The 15535-nt window shown below is 40.7% G+C and overlaps 1 long non-coding RNA gene across 1 annotated transcript; it reads left to right on the top strand.

The window, feature by feature from the left end:
* The first annotated feature begins 13373 nt into the window (after positions 1-13373).
* LOC122765283 lies at positions 13374-15112 on the top strand. The gene is made up of 3 exons (XR_006359952.1): positions 13374-13517; positions 13614-13822; positions 13960-15112. It is a non-coding gene; the product is annotated as an uncharacterized LOC122765283 (long non-coding RNA).
* The last annotated feature ends 423 nt before the right edge of the window (positions 15113-15535 follow it).

The following is a 15535-nucleotide window of genomic DNA, read 5'->3' as shown; positions in this document are numbered from 1 at the left end:
TGTACTTTTTTCTTTTGTCTTATTTGTGTTCTTGTCTGCCGAGGTTCACGCTGAAGCCGTGCTTTCATCACAGTGATGGCTGATTAAAGATTTGACTCGTGTAAGTGTTTTTTTTTTCTTTTCTTTTCTTTTCTCCAATTTTTAAATAGTGACCAATATTGTTTGTCACTGTCTTTTGCTCTGTTGCTCTATTTTGTCTTGCAGGAAGCATAGATTCTTGTAGTATTTTGTGGGCAATCTGGAGATCTGGGACATCTAAAAAGGATAAACATTCACGCATTATTTTCCCCTCACTGTTTTTTTCCTGCTACTCCCCTCTCCATGCAATTAACCACCTCATCATCCCTCTGTGTTACTGTGTACAGTATGGTTTGTGGTGAAAAGGGTATGTGCCTTCAGATTTACCTTTCTTGTATCTTTTGTCATTGAGGGATTTAATGCGTCATTGGCACACGTGCAAGCTGAGTCCTGCTGGGCTGTTGCTAATGTCGAGGCCCCCTTGTGTGAGTACATTATCTCTGAGCCTTCCTATTATTCTGGAACAGTCTTTGACTTCTAATGTGCTTATCTACACGTCTCCGGATATCTAACATCATTATGAAGCAAACTAACAATCCATTATCCTCATTTCTTGTCATTACCACAAGCAATATTCCATTAGCTTAAGTTCTGTTGTTTAGCTCTCTTAATTTACATGAGTGACAATTTGATGTCCAACAAGTGCTGACACAAATTGTATCTGCACAAAGGCTATGAGTCACATGACAACAGATTTATGGAAGCAGAATTAGTTCTAGTTTTTAGGTCAAGCGATAAAAATACACACACCAAATAATTCTTGAAGGTCCTCATATAGTTAACAAAATGACACAATGGTGTCTAAAGAAGATGATAAAGGGAGGGGAAACATTTAACTCTACTGCTTAATTGCAATTTGCACCAGAACATATAGGCTTTGGACACATTTGATTAAAATGAATAAATAAATGGTTCAGATTGTCTATTAATGGATTTAGATGTATTTTGAACGGTGTGACATACACCATCCCTGTGTGTTTCGTAATATTTACCTTACTGTGTTTACCTTTTTACAGATACTAAAATATTCTTCTTCTTTTTAATTTGTGAAAATGCTACATTAATGTGTCCAGTCTTATTCAAGGTACAGAACATTTTTAAAAAATGAACACATGTTTGTTTTTAAGACTAGGCATTTGTTATATTTTTTAGGGGACGACTGGCAGATGTGCACAATGCTTAAAACCTGGAATAGATTTTATGGGTGGAAGTGGCTTCAAGGATGAGGCCAGGGAAACTAATCAAAAGACCAATCAGTGTCTTTGTTGAATGTAAACAAAGTGGCTACTCGAGGTGAGGTATATTAACCTCTACCCTGAATCAAATATGATATTTTTAACTCCGGACAGCATTCAGACTGCACTTTGATCCAGTGGCCATGCACAAAGAAAGTCAGTGCTGACCTGCATGTTAGCCAAATTATCAGAGGAAATACCACAGCGTTTACTGGCCATAGCATACAATGCAATAATAATAATCATCTTTACTGTCCACCAAAGTGGAAACTTGAAAAATAGATGGAGCAAAATTTATAGAGGAAAGGAGAAGGCAAGTAAATGATGACTGAGCGAGCCCGTACAATTAATGCATCACCGTTGTGGGGAAAAATTGTGCTGCAGATATGTTAATACTGAGTCACATAGAATTTTACCTTTCCTTGTTAGTTAATGTGGCTTTAATTCATTAATGAATTGATTAATTAATTAATATTATTATGGCCTGATGGTAGATATTTACTTTTGTATTATTCACATCAAATAATCTACAATATTCTATTTCTGAATTAGGATGCATGTTCCAAATTAACCTCTTGCAGACTCTACATCTGATTCAACTTATTGCTTCTTTGATTATTATTTTTTTCTGAGTCTCTGAAATGGTGCCTGTAATAAGCCTGATAGGGCAATGATATGACACTATTTGCCAAAGACTTGTTCCAGAGACATGAGCCAAAAGGAATGATATGGTTAAGTGCAATTAAATTCCCTGATATTGAGTGTTAGAGTGAGATCACAGTCTCCACAGGAGCCAGGGGAAGCATATGTACTCTACCTCAATCTCACATTACACAGATAATACTCAGTTATGATGCTCTTGGCAAAAGAGGCAAAAACATTTTTCTTGATACACTATATATGTATTTGTGTAAGGCATGCAATACCCCCTCTATTATCTTCACCTGTAGCATGGTTTATTTTAGTAGTGTAATAATTTAACAATTTATTACACCATTATATCTGCATTTCAGAACATGTCCTGTCTTTAGTGAATCAAATATGTTGCCTAATGAGCCATGATTTATTATTTATTGCTAAAATGAAGGCATGGTATTTCCTATTTACTTAAAAGTCTGAATGTAACATTTGTTTTTTCCTTCGTTCAAAGTAGCAGGTGCATGTTCTCTCACCATAAATCTGTGGGTTTTTACGAGCAGCCCCATCAACACACACCAAAAACAACAAATTATGTCACTGTTAGCCCTATTTTTGTGACATGTTTGTGACAACGCTGACCACTGACTGATTAATTTCTCTAATAGTCCATTCTTGGACAAAAGGGCATTGAAAGGGCACAACCTTGAGGAGAGAGGAAATGGTTGCAATAAGCAGGGGGTCATCCTTCTGCAGATTCTGCAGGGATAACCACCCCTGCTCCACCTGGGATCGACTACCTACTGTCCCTCTTCACCAACAGGAGACCAGTGAGAGGTCCTCTTCCCTTGTGGTCCCCAAGACACCAGTTGGGCCAAAGAGAACAATAAATCAGTGTCAATTTCTACAGGAAAATAGAGGCAAAGTGAAAAAGGAAACAATTCATCCACAACAGGACACACCGCCGTGGAGGATAACCTGCCTTCAAAGATGCCGGGGTGGTGTATCAGAATAGTTCGGAGGTGGCGCACTTCAAAAGGCTTGGTGCAGCTCCCGAGCTGTTTTTCCTGCTATTCTTGTGCTTTGGATTTGGGTTTCTATAAGTAGCCTGCATCCTGTCCCTCTGTGGTCTCAGGTGGATAGGTTTTGTTTTTGTAGCTGGGGCCGGGCTTTTAATGGCTCTGTGTGCTTCCAGTGCTTCTGTTGGCAGGGCTGATTGGCTTGTTACTGATGATCATATACAGTGTATCATACGAAAGACCAACTAAACCTCTGTGACCCAGAGGGTGTTGTGGCGGCAGCACAGTTCCAATTAGGACAGATCATTTTATAATGTTATGTTCCATTACTCTTTTTTCATTGCCAAAGTTAGAAAGCCTATCAATACAGCACTGTTAGACAAAAGAAATGTGTTACTGGACATGTGGTTAACATTCCCACAAGCCATGAGAATAAAAGCCAGTAACAACAACATAATATCTGTATGTTTCAGATATTAGTGGTTAGCTGTGCAGCCACTCACTTCTCAGACAGCCCACACATTGCAGTTGCCGCTGATGACCTGATTGAGTGGTACAGCGAGTGCTTGTCAAAAACGTTCAAAAATAAATTCAGACACAGGTTTTGACATCCCGCAAATCTGAGTTAAACCTTTTATGCACATTGTGTATGTATTAATGTTAATCAACAAGACCAATACTGTATGCTTGCTTTCCTTAGCAGCTATACTATACATAGTATAGGTTTTAGTAAATGCCAAGTTAAGGTTTAACAACTTTTCTAGAAAACGCCTTTAGTTCAAAAAGGAAAAAGGAACTGGTTAATAATAAAGTAATAAGCAAGAACTAGTCTTGAGTTACTCTTCACATTATCACATTATCAATTCACATTAACGGTGGATCATTGAAATACAATACAGTGATCTGAGCACAAATAGCAAATAAAAGCGAAAAACCAAGAACATTTTAATAAAGAGGATATGTGAGACTTGTGGTTTGTTAATGTCTTCAAATCCTCTTTGTCCTTGTGTGAGAAAGCATCTGCTCTGCGCTTGCCCCAAGTGTCACTGTATCCGCGTTTATCCTCTAGAACCTCCTGGATAAATACAGGTCTGAGGAAATACCAGTCTGCAACTTTAGCAGCGCCATTCCCCATCCGTCTGTCTGGCCCTGGCTGCTCCTCATGTTCTCCCCCTTTCAGCGCTTTTGTGTCCTTTTGAAACATCTCGTCCATGTTGGGTAGTGGTCGTCTGCTGGTTACTCCAGCTCCGCCCACAACACTCAGAGGCACACATGGTCCATTGTTTGGAGCACCAAGCCTGATTAGTGTGCACGCACTGACTGGGCTGGTAGGCAAGCCACTTAGCGGAGTAAATGACCTCTCTGGTGTAATTGCGTACAGTCTGTGGTAACCTGGTGGTCTAAATCCAGGCCACAGTGCACCTTTGCTCCCCTTGGCCCACCTGTACAAAGTGTTAGCAACCCAGAGAGCACTGGGTGGCCAACACAGTCCCTCTGCACACTTGTGTCTCTCTTCTCCCCTGGACCTCCCTTTCCTCTTAATAGCTTTCAACTCTGCCTGGCTGTCCTCTCCACTGCCCTGAACCCTGGGTCAGCCTCTCGATTAATTACAGCTTGTGTTGATTACGGGGTGAGAGAGAAAGTGGCGGAGTTTGCTTACTGTGTGGCGGGTCCAAACAGGCCAGATTGACTGTTTATATAACCATGTGTGTATCCCAGGTTAAGTGTGTTCAGGCCATTGTTTCCTTATGACCCTTGACCTCTGCTGCCTGAAATTAATCAAGCTGTCCATGTCCACATATCCAGGATGTTTTTAGCTAGTTTTAGTTTACAGTGTGATAAGAATTTGACTTGTCATGCCATAGTTATTAGTAGTTATTAGTAGTATTTTTTTAAATGTTTTACATTATAGCAGTCGAGCAGTTCCCATCCCTTGAAAAGGCGGGAAGGAAGTGCACCAGCAAAATCTTAACGGGTGCAATCACGGTCTCATATACAGATTGTGCAGTTGGTAGTGTGGACAATGAGGGCGGAGAGAGGGAAATATGCTCGGCAGCTTTCCATTATGAGATAGTGTGTATTACTGTAATCCAGAGGACCTCCTGCTTGCTGTGGCGTGTGCCAGACTCCAGGGTGGGCAATCTCAGAGACAGTGGGGAGGCCCAGCTTATTTCTGGGCACATTTGGCATGGCCTATATGGCTGTTACAAGAACTAGAAGTGGAACTGAAGTCATAAAAAGACATTTTGATATTTTGGGGAGGGGGAAACTTTTTAAGTATTAGAAGTAAAAGGTGTGCTTTATTTTTTGCTTTATACGTTGTCATGAATAAGGAATTGTCTTAAGCATGTGGTTGAAAACTACTTTAAAACACATGAAATCATAAAAATATAGGTTACACATTCTCCAAAAAAATGTGGGTTTGTGTCCTGCCCCCTTGTCACTATGGATAATGCACAGCTGACATTGTCACCCTTGCCTGGGTTGAACGATTTGGGTAAAATATCTGAGTGTGATTATTATGACGGATATTGTGATTGCAATTTGATTTTTTAATCAATTCAATATTCACTGTGTAATAGATTTAAAACAAATAATGGACCATTTCCACACAATACCATTAAAACATTAACTACCCCCACATTTTATTTTCAAGGATGAACATATCAAAATATGAACTGTTGTCATGTATAGGTTACATTTACATAGACAATAAAAAAAAATAAACAGAAGACTCGAACTGCAGCCTTTGCAATTTGCTGATTGTATTGTTTCAAACTGCAGTTTTGATTTGAAAATGATTAATCGTTCAGTGGTAACCCTTGCAGTCCTGTGTCATATGTTCTGGTCTTCCTAATTCAAATAATAGTAAAAAAAAATATACAAAGAAAATTGTAAAGCCGCATGTAGAACAAGGTCAATGCAGCCTTAGATACAGTTCATCATTGGTCTTTTGCTCCTGTCACTTCATTTCTTGTGGTTCACTTGTCGAGGACCCTCACAGTGTGAAAGCCCATGCTGCCCTGAAGACTACTTGTTGGAAGTCTACTGATCCTCTCAAGGTCTAGAATGGCCTCAGGAGAATCTGAAAGCCTGCCGATGTTCTGTCATGAAGCTTATCCCAGTGCTGTTGGCACCGGGTTGGCACTGGAGCATTGCTCTCTGCTGAGATAGAAAGATGGGGGTTGGTGTCCCACTGGAAATGTGTCTCGTGCCTGTTAAGGTGTCTGCAGGAACATTGGCACAAAGCTTTTTGAAAAAAGAACTCTCTCAACATAACATATTCACACACACACAAATGAATGCACCCATGAATGCACACTCACACACACATGCGCACACACACTGAAAACACATTAAGGGGTCTTTATGACAATTGACAGAAGTTATGAGTCTTGCGTCGCTTAGGTGCATAATTGCCACAGACACTGAAACAACAATGATGATTGTCCAGAGGTCATAACCTTGCATGACCTAAGTTTGGGGGGGGAGGTTGTCTGTGGTTTCCTGAGAATAATAAGTGGGAAATCTTCACTTCCCAGACCTCCCAGTAACCCTACAAAGAGGGAGATTTACGAGGCCCAGCGATGACTCCCCTAATTGGGTTTATGACCAGACTTCCACTCCGCTCCTTTCTACTGTCATCGCTAAACTTAGACTGTTCTAGAAGGTGTAATGCTCAGAGAGTGGTTTTGGTGTTTTGGGTCCTCTTTGCACTGCATGCATCTCCAGTGGATGACAGCTGTGTCTCACACAGAGTTGTTGTTCACACATGGAGCATCTCTGGTACGGAGCTGCTGCTGTGTTTTCGATAGATACAAATATTATGCTGTTAAATTCTTAAAATTGAACAACTCTTCAGTATGAAGCTGCAGGCCTGTCAGTCCTGCAAGTATTTCTCTATAAAGATTTGTTGAAAAAATAAATTGATTTGGGGAACAGGATCACTGCATTTAATTTGAAATGGGTGTAGGATGTTTTGTCTTTTTGATGTATGTGACAAGTAACTGAGAGAAAGATCATTTATCTTTTATTGTCTATATATCTGTGAAACACATGCAGTTTGTGGAAAAGTAAGTAAGATCTCTATTTGCAAAACTGCATCTCAGGTGCAAGTCATGTGGGCAGTGAGACCACTCTCATCAATTATCCATGCAGAGGCATCACACACAAATCCAGTGTGATTTTAAGAATTAAATGTGTGCCATCAGGAACTGAATTGGAATGCTTTATATCTGAATGTGAACCACTCAAATTGAACCTGAATTGAATCATTTTAATAATTGCTTTTAAAATTTTAAAATTTGAATTGGAAAATGTTGTCAGAGTGCATTGGTTTGAAAAGTGTGCTGCAATACATTTGAAACTGTCAGGTGAGTAGAAAAGTCACAGCATACATGAAAAGAAGTGTCGTGTATGTATACGATATGTTATGAGCTGGACCAACTAAGTGTGTGACTCTTTCCGGGCCCAAATACTGTATGTGTGTGTGGCGAGCAAGATGTTAGGAGTTATGTTTTTATACAGTGATCATGCAGAGTTAGGAATAAGTTAATTTGGACACTAGGTGTTAGTGTGAGATTGGATGGTTGTGGCCCTGTGATGGACTGGTGACCTGCCCAGGGTGTACCCCGCCTTTTGCTCTAGAAGAAGAAGATGTAGGGCAAGTGTGGTCTGTAGTTCTACTGTACACGTGCACGTGCTGCTGCTTCATTATGTATATGGTGTCTTCTAAACTTGTAAACAGACACATACAGCAGTAGAATGCTTGCATGGTTGACCAGCTGAGTTTCATTCTGATAGACACATACACATGTGTGCACACACTCAGAGTCATGGACTGGCACTAGTGGAGTTATACAGTACATGGGTCACCTGTCAGGTCATGCCCCCCTACTGATCAGCCCTGCTGTATGACTGCATTGATTATGTGCTTGTCTCCAAGCATGCAGTCAAGCATGTTTAACTTAGCATCTGAACTCAGAGTACTTTCTCTCAACACAGCAATTTAGGATTGCATTACGCTGTGGATATTTGGATGTTTGATGCAAAAACATAAATTACACATTACAAGTACATGGGTACTTATTATTGTGTATACAGTGCTGCCTATTATTTCCTTTGCCTGGGTAACTGTTCATGTTCTTACATTTATATCTCCTTATATTTCATTCATACACTCAGTTCCAACTGCTAAAACTGAGGGATTCATCTCTCCTAACCATCATTTGCAGTTGATGGTATAAAAGCCCAGTTAGTTTGCAGAATAATGTCTAAATTGTGTTCTTAAAATGTATTAAATCTGCTCCTTAGTAAGTGTAAAATTGCCTACTCTAAAGTCTCTCTGGATGAGACAAAGATGACTACAATAAATGTATTACATATAATATTAAAAAGGTCTGAATTGTATTTGTTACTTCAGCTAACACTGAAAGAGTGCATGCTGCTAAATGCCTACAAGTACTTTGAATGAATACTGTATGTCCTGCTGATGGCTGAGAAGACACCCTGGGAGCAACCATTAAAATATCTGCATGGATGTTGAGATGATAACCCCTCTCACCTCTTCCCACCGTTTCTTTCCTATATCCAGGTTTAGAGAGGTTCATTTTTAACAGCAATGCCTTTGTAAATCCTAGTGCAGCAGAACAAAGAACAGTGGGCTGATATGTGGATGAATTATAAGAATTATATGTCAGATAAGATTGGCTCAGCGCCCGCCCGCGACCCTCATGTGGAGGATAAAGTGGTAGAAGGTGAATGGATTGATAAGCCTCAATAGTATTTTTCCCTATGATGTTGTTTGTGTGGGAACATACTCTTATATATATACTCTTTATCCATAGATGTTGTAATGTGCACATGTGTTTAAATGGGCTTACACTGTGGCTGCAGGCTGAAATATCATGTTATGCATCTTTTTACTGACAGTTCAGGATACAAAACGTTTTTTTTTGACCATGCAGGTTTTTCATTCAAGACACAGCCCCAGTAGGCAAGTGTTGGCTGTTTCCTGGCAGGGAGTTTTATGTGCAGGAGCTTTTTGTGTTCATGTGTCGAACCACATCCAGGGCAAGACAGAAGAGAAGATTGGGGCAGCTTTAATTAAAGCCAAAGGAAGAGAGTCATCTGCTGTGAACTCGCAACTAGGGGCCACAGCAAATCAATGGAGAGCCAGAACTGTCATCATCATCATCAACAGTTCCCAATCAGAGCAATTGGAAGGGAACAAAAAAGGAACGAGAAAGACTCTAGCAGGAAGCTCCCTACCACCTGTGCAGAGCAAGAGAAAGTGGGGGAGTGGGCGAGAACCATAGAGAGAACAAGATCATGACGCCATGGTTCAGCCTGTTGTGAAACGCTGGAGATTTATCGCTTCTTAGTTCAGAGTGAGCAATTTTGTCATCATCACCGAGGACATCTATTTTGATCAACAAGACTGCAATTGTATGAACATTGGCTGTGATCAGAATGATCTAATGACCCTTTAAAAAAATATTGATTTTTCTGGTATATGATCAGACTGCTGCATGTGAAGAGAGCTATAGTAGTAAATGTTCTTGGCAATATAAAAAGTGTTCCCCCCCCAGAGCAAATTCAGACCACTGAAGCCTGTAAGAAGTATCAGAGCTCTCCTTTCTACGTGAACTGCACCTCTTGGCCAGCAAGCCGAGGCAGCACTGGATCAGATTCTTACGCAAACACAAGCACATAAACGGCATGTTCTCGTGGCATTAGCATTCCAAATGTTTTTCAAGACGAATGTGAATGCGACTATTTTTGTCTCATAACCCGCTCTCTCAGATAACTCCCTTTGAATAAATGAATTCTGACAAGGGGAATCTGCATACAAAAACACAGCGGGTTTGGAGGCAGTGGCTGGGCCAATGATGAGGGGCCTCTGATGCTCTCTCTGAGTCTCTGCATTCACCGCCTGCCTGCTCCTTATGGACTTATGGTACTCTAAATGGCTGCCTCTGTTTATCCACTGTTGGAGGCTACTGAGGCAGTGAGGCGTACAGCTGCACATTAAATGATGCTCTGTGCTTCTACTGTCACCTACACCTCATTTTACCCGCCGTATCTAACACAGAAAAGGAGAGGTTCAGATAAATATATAAATGACGACAGGAAAAATGCATCCCATGTGGTACACACTCAACCGTGAGAGTACGAAGCTTCTTTCTAAGCAGCTCTGATGTGCACAATAGCAGAGGGCACCATACCCCGCCATGCCCGGCATTCTCATATAATAAAAATAAAAAAAAAAAAACACAAATACTTTCAACAACGATCTTTAGTGTTTATTGAAAACATTTTTAATCAACAATTGATAAAGCATTTAGGAAATTAATCTCTGGAAATTGTGTCACAGATGTTCTGTAAGTCTCAGCTTTAGTCTGCACAGTGTGAAATCTCTCTATCCTCAGCATCTTGCATAATTACAATGTTAATATGAACACACCATATAATAATATTATTTCCCTCGTGGTTATTTTGGTATTTATTATGCCTTAATGGTGATAATTGAGATGGTGACCTCTTCTGATTATCTCTCTGTAGCTATTTCTGTAATCAGGGTAGAGCCGCTTCATTTATCAGTAAGATGAAGCTATTGTTAAATAGCAAACTGCCTTTTGTTTTCATCAAACTGCACGCAGTATTACCTTTGTTGTCCTTCTTCTTCCGCAGGTCACACACTGAAGACATGATAACCTTAGTTCTCTTGGAGCATCAGCTCAAGGACCAAATGAAACACACGTGATTCTCAGCCTGATACTCCACATGATCATCACTTGCATGACACTAAGTTAAATCCAGCCTGATTTTGTGCATCATTCTTACTTCTCCGTGTTTTTGTGACCATACGTGTTTTGGTGTTAGCGGCTTCTCCTGTGAAAGATCTTAGTGTGTGGGTTTCCTCCAGATAGTTCCTTCCACAGTCCAAAGATATGCAGATTGAAGTAAGGTTAATTGGAGACTCTATATTGCCTGCAGGTATGAATGTGAAAGGTTGTTTGTCAGTGTATGTTGGCCTAATAATAAGCTGGCGACATGTCCAAGGTATATCTTGTCAACTGTCTGGCTCCAGCTTTCACTGCAACCTTCAAAGGATAAGCAGTATAGATAATTGACATACTGTAGATGGATAATGAGATTAAATATTGCTGCAGATTCAACTGTCCACTCTACCCTTGAAAAATCTGAGGCTTTGCTTTAGTCTGCATAGGCAAAATAATAAATTCCATATTTACTTCCTGACTGGCATGTGAATGGAAAGCTCCTTTTTTCAATTTTAGTTCCATCTTGTTGTCTGTGCTTTTACTTTGCGAACAAACAAAAAAACAGCACATTGTTTTTAATTTAAATTGTTTTGGGTTTTTTTACCTTAAGGCTATTCTTCATAGTGTCTGTGGGTAATAAGTTATCAAGTGGCTGTCAATCACCATATTTGGCACCATAAGTCACGTAATAATGCACATTGAGTACATGACATCTAGTGACGGCTATGAATTTGGTAATGACAAGGTCCGGATGATCATGAAGTAAACGTCACAGTAATTCATGGTCTTCAGCTGATTATGTCAGTCCGAGTAAAACCTTGCTTGATTTTGCCTCCATTGGCACGCCAGTTATCATCCCATGTGGTGCTGATGAGCCGATACAGCAGACTTTCAAAGCAGTGCCAACTCCATATGTTCACTACGATAATCTTTTATCTGCCATCCCTGACTCTGGTTCACTCCCTTCCTCGCCTGTGGCAACAATTTTATTTCTGCATCAATTAGCACAGTGATTAATACAACAAGCAAACAGTTTAGAGGTAATGGCATGCAATTAACATCTTTCACCATCATAAAGGGTATGCTAAACACTCACACCAGCACCAGTAATAGAGAAAAGTGTTTATTCTGTAATTCATATGTTCTGGGATGGAAGTAGAATGGGCCCAGATTTGTGCTACATGCCATCACCACCGCGGCGCTAATTAATTATAACTGAGAATGAGTCTTGGAAATCAGGACTCCCCCACTCACCCCCACACACACACGCTCATATTGTCCCGTAAATCAGGATGAGTGAATGAGAAGGCCTTACTTTTGTGTCAAGTGCCAACCCACTTCACATGCCAACAGCACTGGTGAAAAGGCACCATTCATTTGCTTTGTTTCAAAACTTGTTACTGACTTACTTACCTACCCCCGACTCTTTCCTCATTTTCTGTTTTCTAATTACAAGCCCACTGGCACCAGAAGGGTGTGCATGGGTAAATAGAGCTGTAGGGGCCTGTCATGTGCATAGTGGTGGAGAGACGTCCTCGCAGCGCTGAGGGATGAGATGATTTGTTGTGATTGACAGCTACCTTGAGACCGGCCTGATGGAGTTGTCAAAGCTGTATGCCAACAGCCTGTTTCCTTGCTATTGCAGATGTACCGCTCTCCGCTGTACTGCACACAGACACACTCACGCTCGCCACACATACATGCAGTGTTTTTTAGTTGAAGGCATCATGGGAACTCAAATATTTATTACATTACAATGGTTTTAAAATGCAACATGAGAAGAGACTGTCAGATTTCCAATCCAAATTGTGCTTTCAGGGTTATTCTAGTATAAACAAGCATTTTGTACTGACAGCTTCGCGCTGCCACCTCTTCCATATCACAGTTTTGTTTTTTCTGCAAAGCCAAGACAGAGCTGTATTTGAGGGTGCCGTCTTGGGCTAACACCGGGTGTGTGAATACAATGGCAATCCTACATCTGGGAACTCAGTGGGAAAACTATCCCATTTCTCACTTGTGCTGTCAGAAGAGGGTGTTCATTTTTACAAGGTGGATAGTGTTACTCCGAAATGTAGTTGTGCAAAATTCCCAGTGAAAATGTAGTTACGAGGTTTAGCTATGATTTTTTTTTTTTTTTTTTTTGACTGGTACTATTCATCACGAGTGCACAGAGTGCCAGCAGAGCAAGTTTGTTTATGGTGGGCAGAAACCCTTCCCACCCATAGTAAATGTAACTGGAGTGTGCTGTCATTAAAGGCAATTATTGCTTCTAAAACCCTAAACCTATTTAATTTAATTTGATTTAATTTAATTTAATTTAATGCAGACTTATGTTTCTCTATTTAAATCTACATACTAAAATCTAACATCGCATGTAAGCCAATTTCTATTTTGCTGAAAAAATGTATTTCAACTAGAGGCTAAATGGGCACATTTAGTATGTTTTGACTGGGTTTTGTGAAGAAATTGTGACGGAGTTTGAGTGCAGGCTTGTCAGTGGCTTTAAGGAACTGCAGCTAAGGGAAAGGTATGTCATGGCTCAGAGGCACTTGTAATACGGGGCTCAGCAAGGAATAAAATGACCAGCTTCACTTTGTACTTGGTCACCGGATTTCTCCTCTGGCACCAAGTCTCCTTTCCCCCCCCCTTTTCTCTCTCGTTTTCTCTTACACCTCGTTCTTCTTGCAGTTATTCATCTTGGGAACAAAAGCTAAGTGTTTGGCTGTGACTGAGATCAAGGCCCTGCTTCTTCCTCCCAGGAAAAGGTGGAATAACAAATATGGCCGATGTTGAAATCAGCCGTACCTTCTGTTGGCTCCAGACTTCCACATCTGTGTCGCAACTCTCTGTCTCCCACACAGCTGCTGCCGAGGCTGGGGAGGCTTCAGCCCAGTGCCTCCCGGCTCCCATCGACTGCAAGTCCCCTGGGAGGCAGCTGACTGGCACCCAGACTGCCAGCCAGATGATGGATCCTACCGGGAGAATCAGACGTGACAGGGGGAGGTGAGGCTGCTGCAGTGGCCACCACTGAACCTGAGGACGAGGGGCAGATGCGGTCAGCTGCCTCAGTGTGCGTAGGTTTGTGTTTGTGTGCATGTATGTGTTGATATGCTGATATGTGTCTTTGTAAGTGCACGCATTTTGACGTACCTGTCTGCGGGTGGCTTTTTGACACATCCTCTTTTCTTTTTCTTTTTTTCATTCCAGTCACATTCTCCATCTGGACCTGAAGTATTTCGTTAGCTGCCTGCTGAATGTTACATTTTATTTTGAAAGCTGACAAAATATCAGCAGTGTTTGACTTTTAATGTTTGTCATGTCTGCTGCTGGACCTTCCCAAAACTGTGAAACATGCCAAATGACACATGTTGAGGTTGAGAATACCAAATTGAGTTAAAAATAGGTCATCAATTTTTAGATATTTTAGATATATTTGAAGTTAGCTCCTCAGTAACCTTTCACATAACTGATTACCATTAACTGGTAACTGAATTCCATTAAACAAAATCTGTAAAGAGAGCATGTTTAAAACCTTTTATTGAGCTCGGGATATTGTTTTGTCATTTCTGGCATGACCAGCTTAATCTTGTGATACCAGCTGGATGAACGCGTGTATCTTGCCCCGCGGCATCCTGCTGTGCCATTGCTTCAACCAGACACTGTGATGGTAAGTGACTGCTGTAATTGTTCTGCTCCCAGCTCTTCTACTTCAGCCATCCAACTGGCTCCATCCTCTTGGTTGTGCCACATTGCCCTCTTGGGCCTTCTTGGCATCAGCCCCCAGTCCTTTAGCTCAGAGATCTGATATACAGTGATTCTACAGTTCAATACCATATCAACACCAAGAAGATTAAAAAGCATACACAATTAAAAATAAATAGGACTCTACACTTGCTGATGTGTTTGATGTTGTAAATAGTTTTCAAGGTTTTTTTTTTTCCTGCATCGCCAAATATAATTTATTATTACAATATACAAACACACGTACCTCTTGTGGTATGTTTTGTGGTATGCAGATGAAGGTTTTTGTAGGCACTGATATAACTGATGTAAATAGATTTGTGTTTCTGCTTCTCAGAGCATTTGTTTCTGTCTGTTTCCAGAAATAATCTTAATTTTATTGCTATTTTACCTCAATAGAATTTGTTTCAGTGACAGCTATTCACATTACAGTCTACACTTTGTGCTTTGGATATCGCGAAGATAAGAGCCAAACCACATGGCCATAAAAGATGAATTTGGGAAAATGTGTGTCACGCGACCAAATGGGTTGTTGTTTTTTTTATGATTACTGTTGAGATATTAAAAAATAAAAGGTTGGAAAACAGATAAGTAATGTTGACAGCCGTATATGTGTTAATCATTATAGCAGCCGTTCTATTTTCTTCATCGTCATCTCTCTGAGAGATTATGCATGCACTCAAATGTTCTCATTGCCTCATGTAGCCTTGCTGACTATGCCAACATAGATACACACACACACACACATGAAAACAACAGAGAAGAGGGGAGAAAAAGATGAGGGGAGGGTTGCTGCTCACAGTACTGTACATCAAATATTAAATTGTTTACCATGGTAAATAGTCTCATCTTAGCCCAGTCTGTTTGAAGTGACAGTCGTTGCTGTGAGTAGTGGGTAAAGTGGATCAGCCCCTCGTCGTATATCGAGGGGCCATTACTACTGTAACTAAGGGAATCATTTACCACTCGCACTGTTGAGTCTCCGCTTCACACACTTCTCGTTTGAAAGGCACCCACTCTGCATTAGTCAGGACTGACGTTG

This window comes from Solea senegalensis, linkage group LG2, assembly GCF_019176455.1.
Source record: "Solea senegalensis isolate Sse05_10M linkage group LG2, IFAPA_SoseM_1, whole genome shotgun sequence".
NCBI lineage: Eukaryota > Metazoa > Chordata > Actinopteri > Pleuronectiformes > Soleidae > Solea > Solea senegalensis.
The sequence above is the reverse complement of the archived record's forward strand: the minus strand, read 5'-3'. Positions and strand labels throughout refer to the sequence as shown.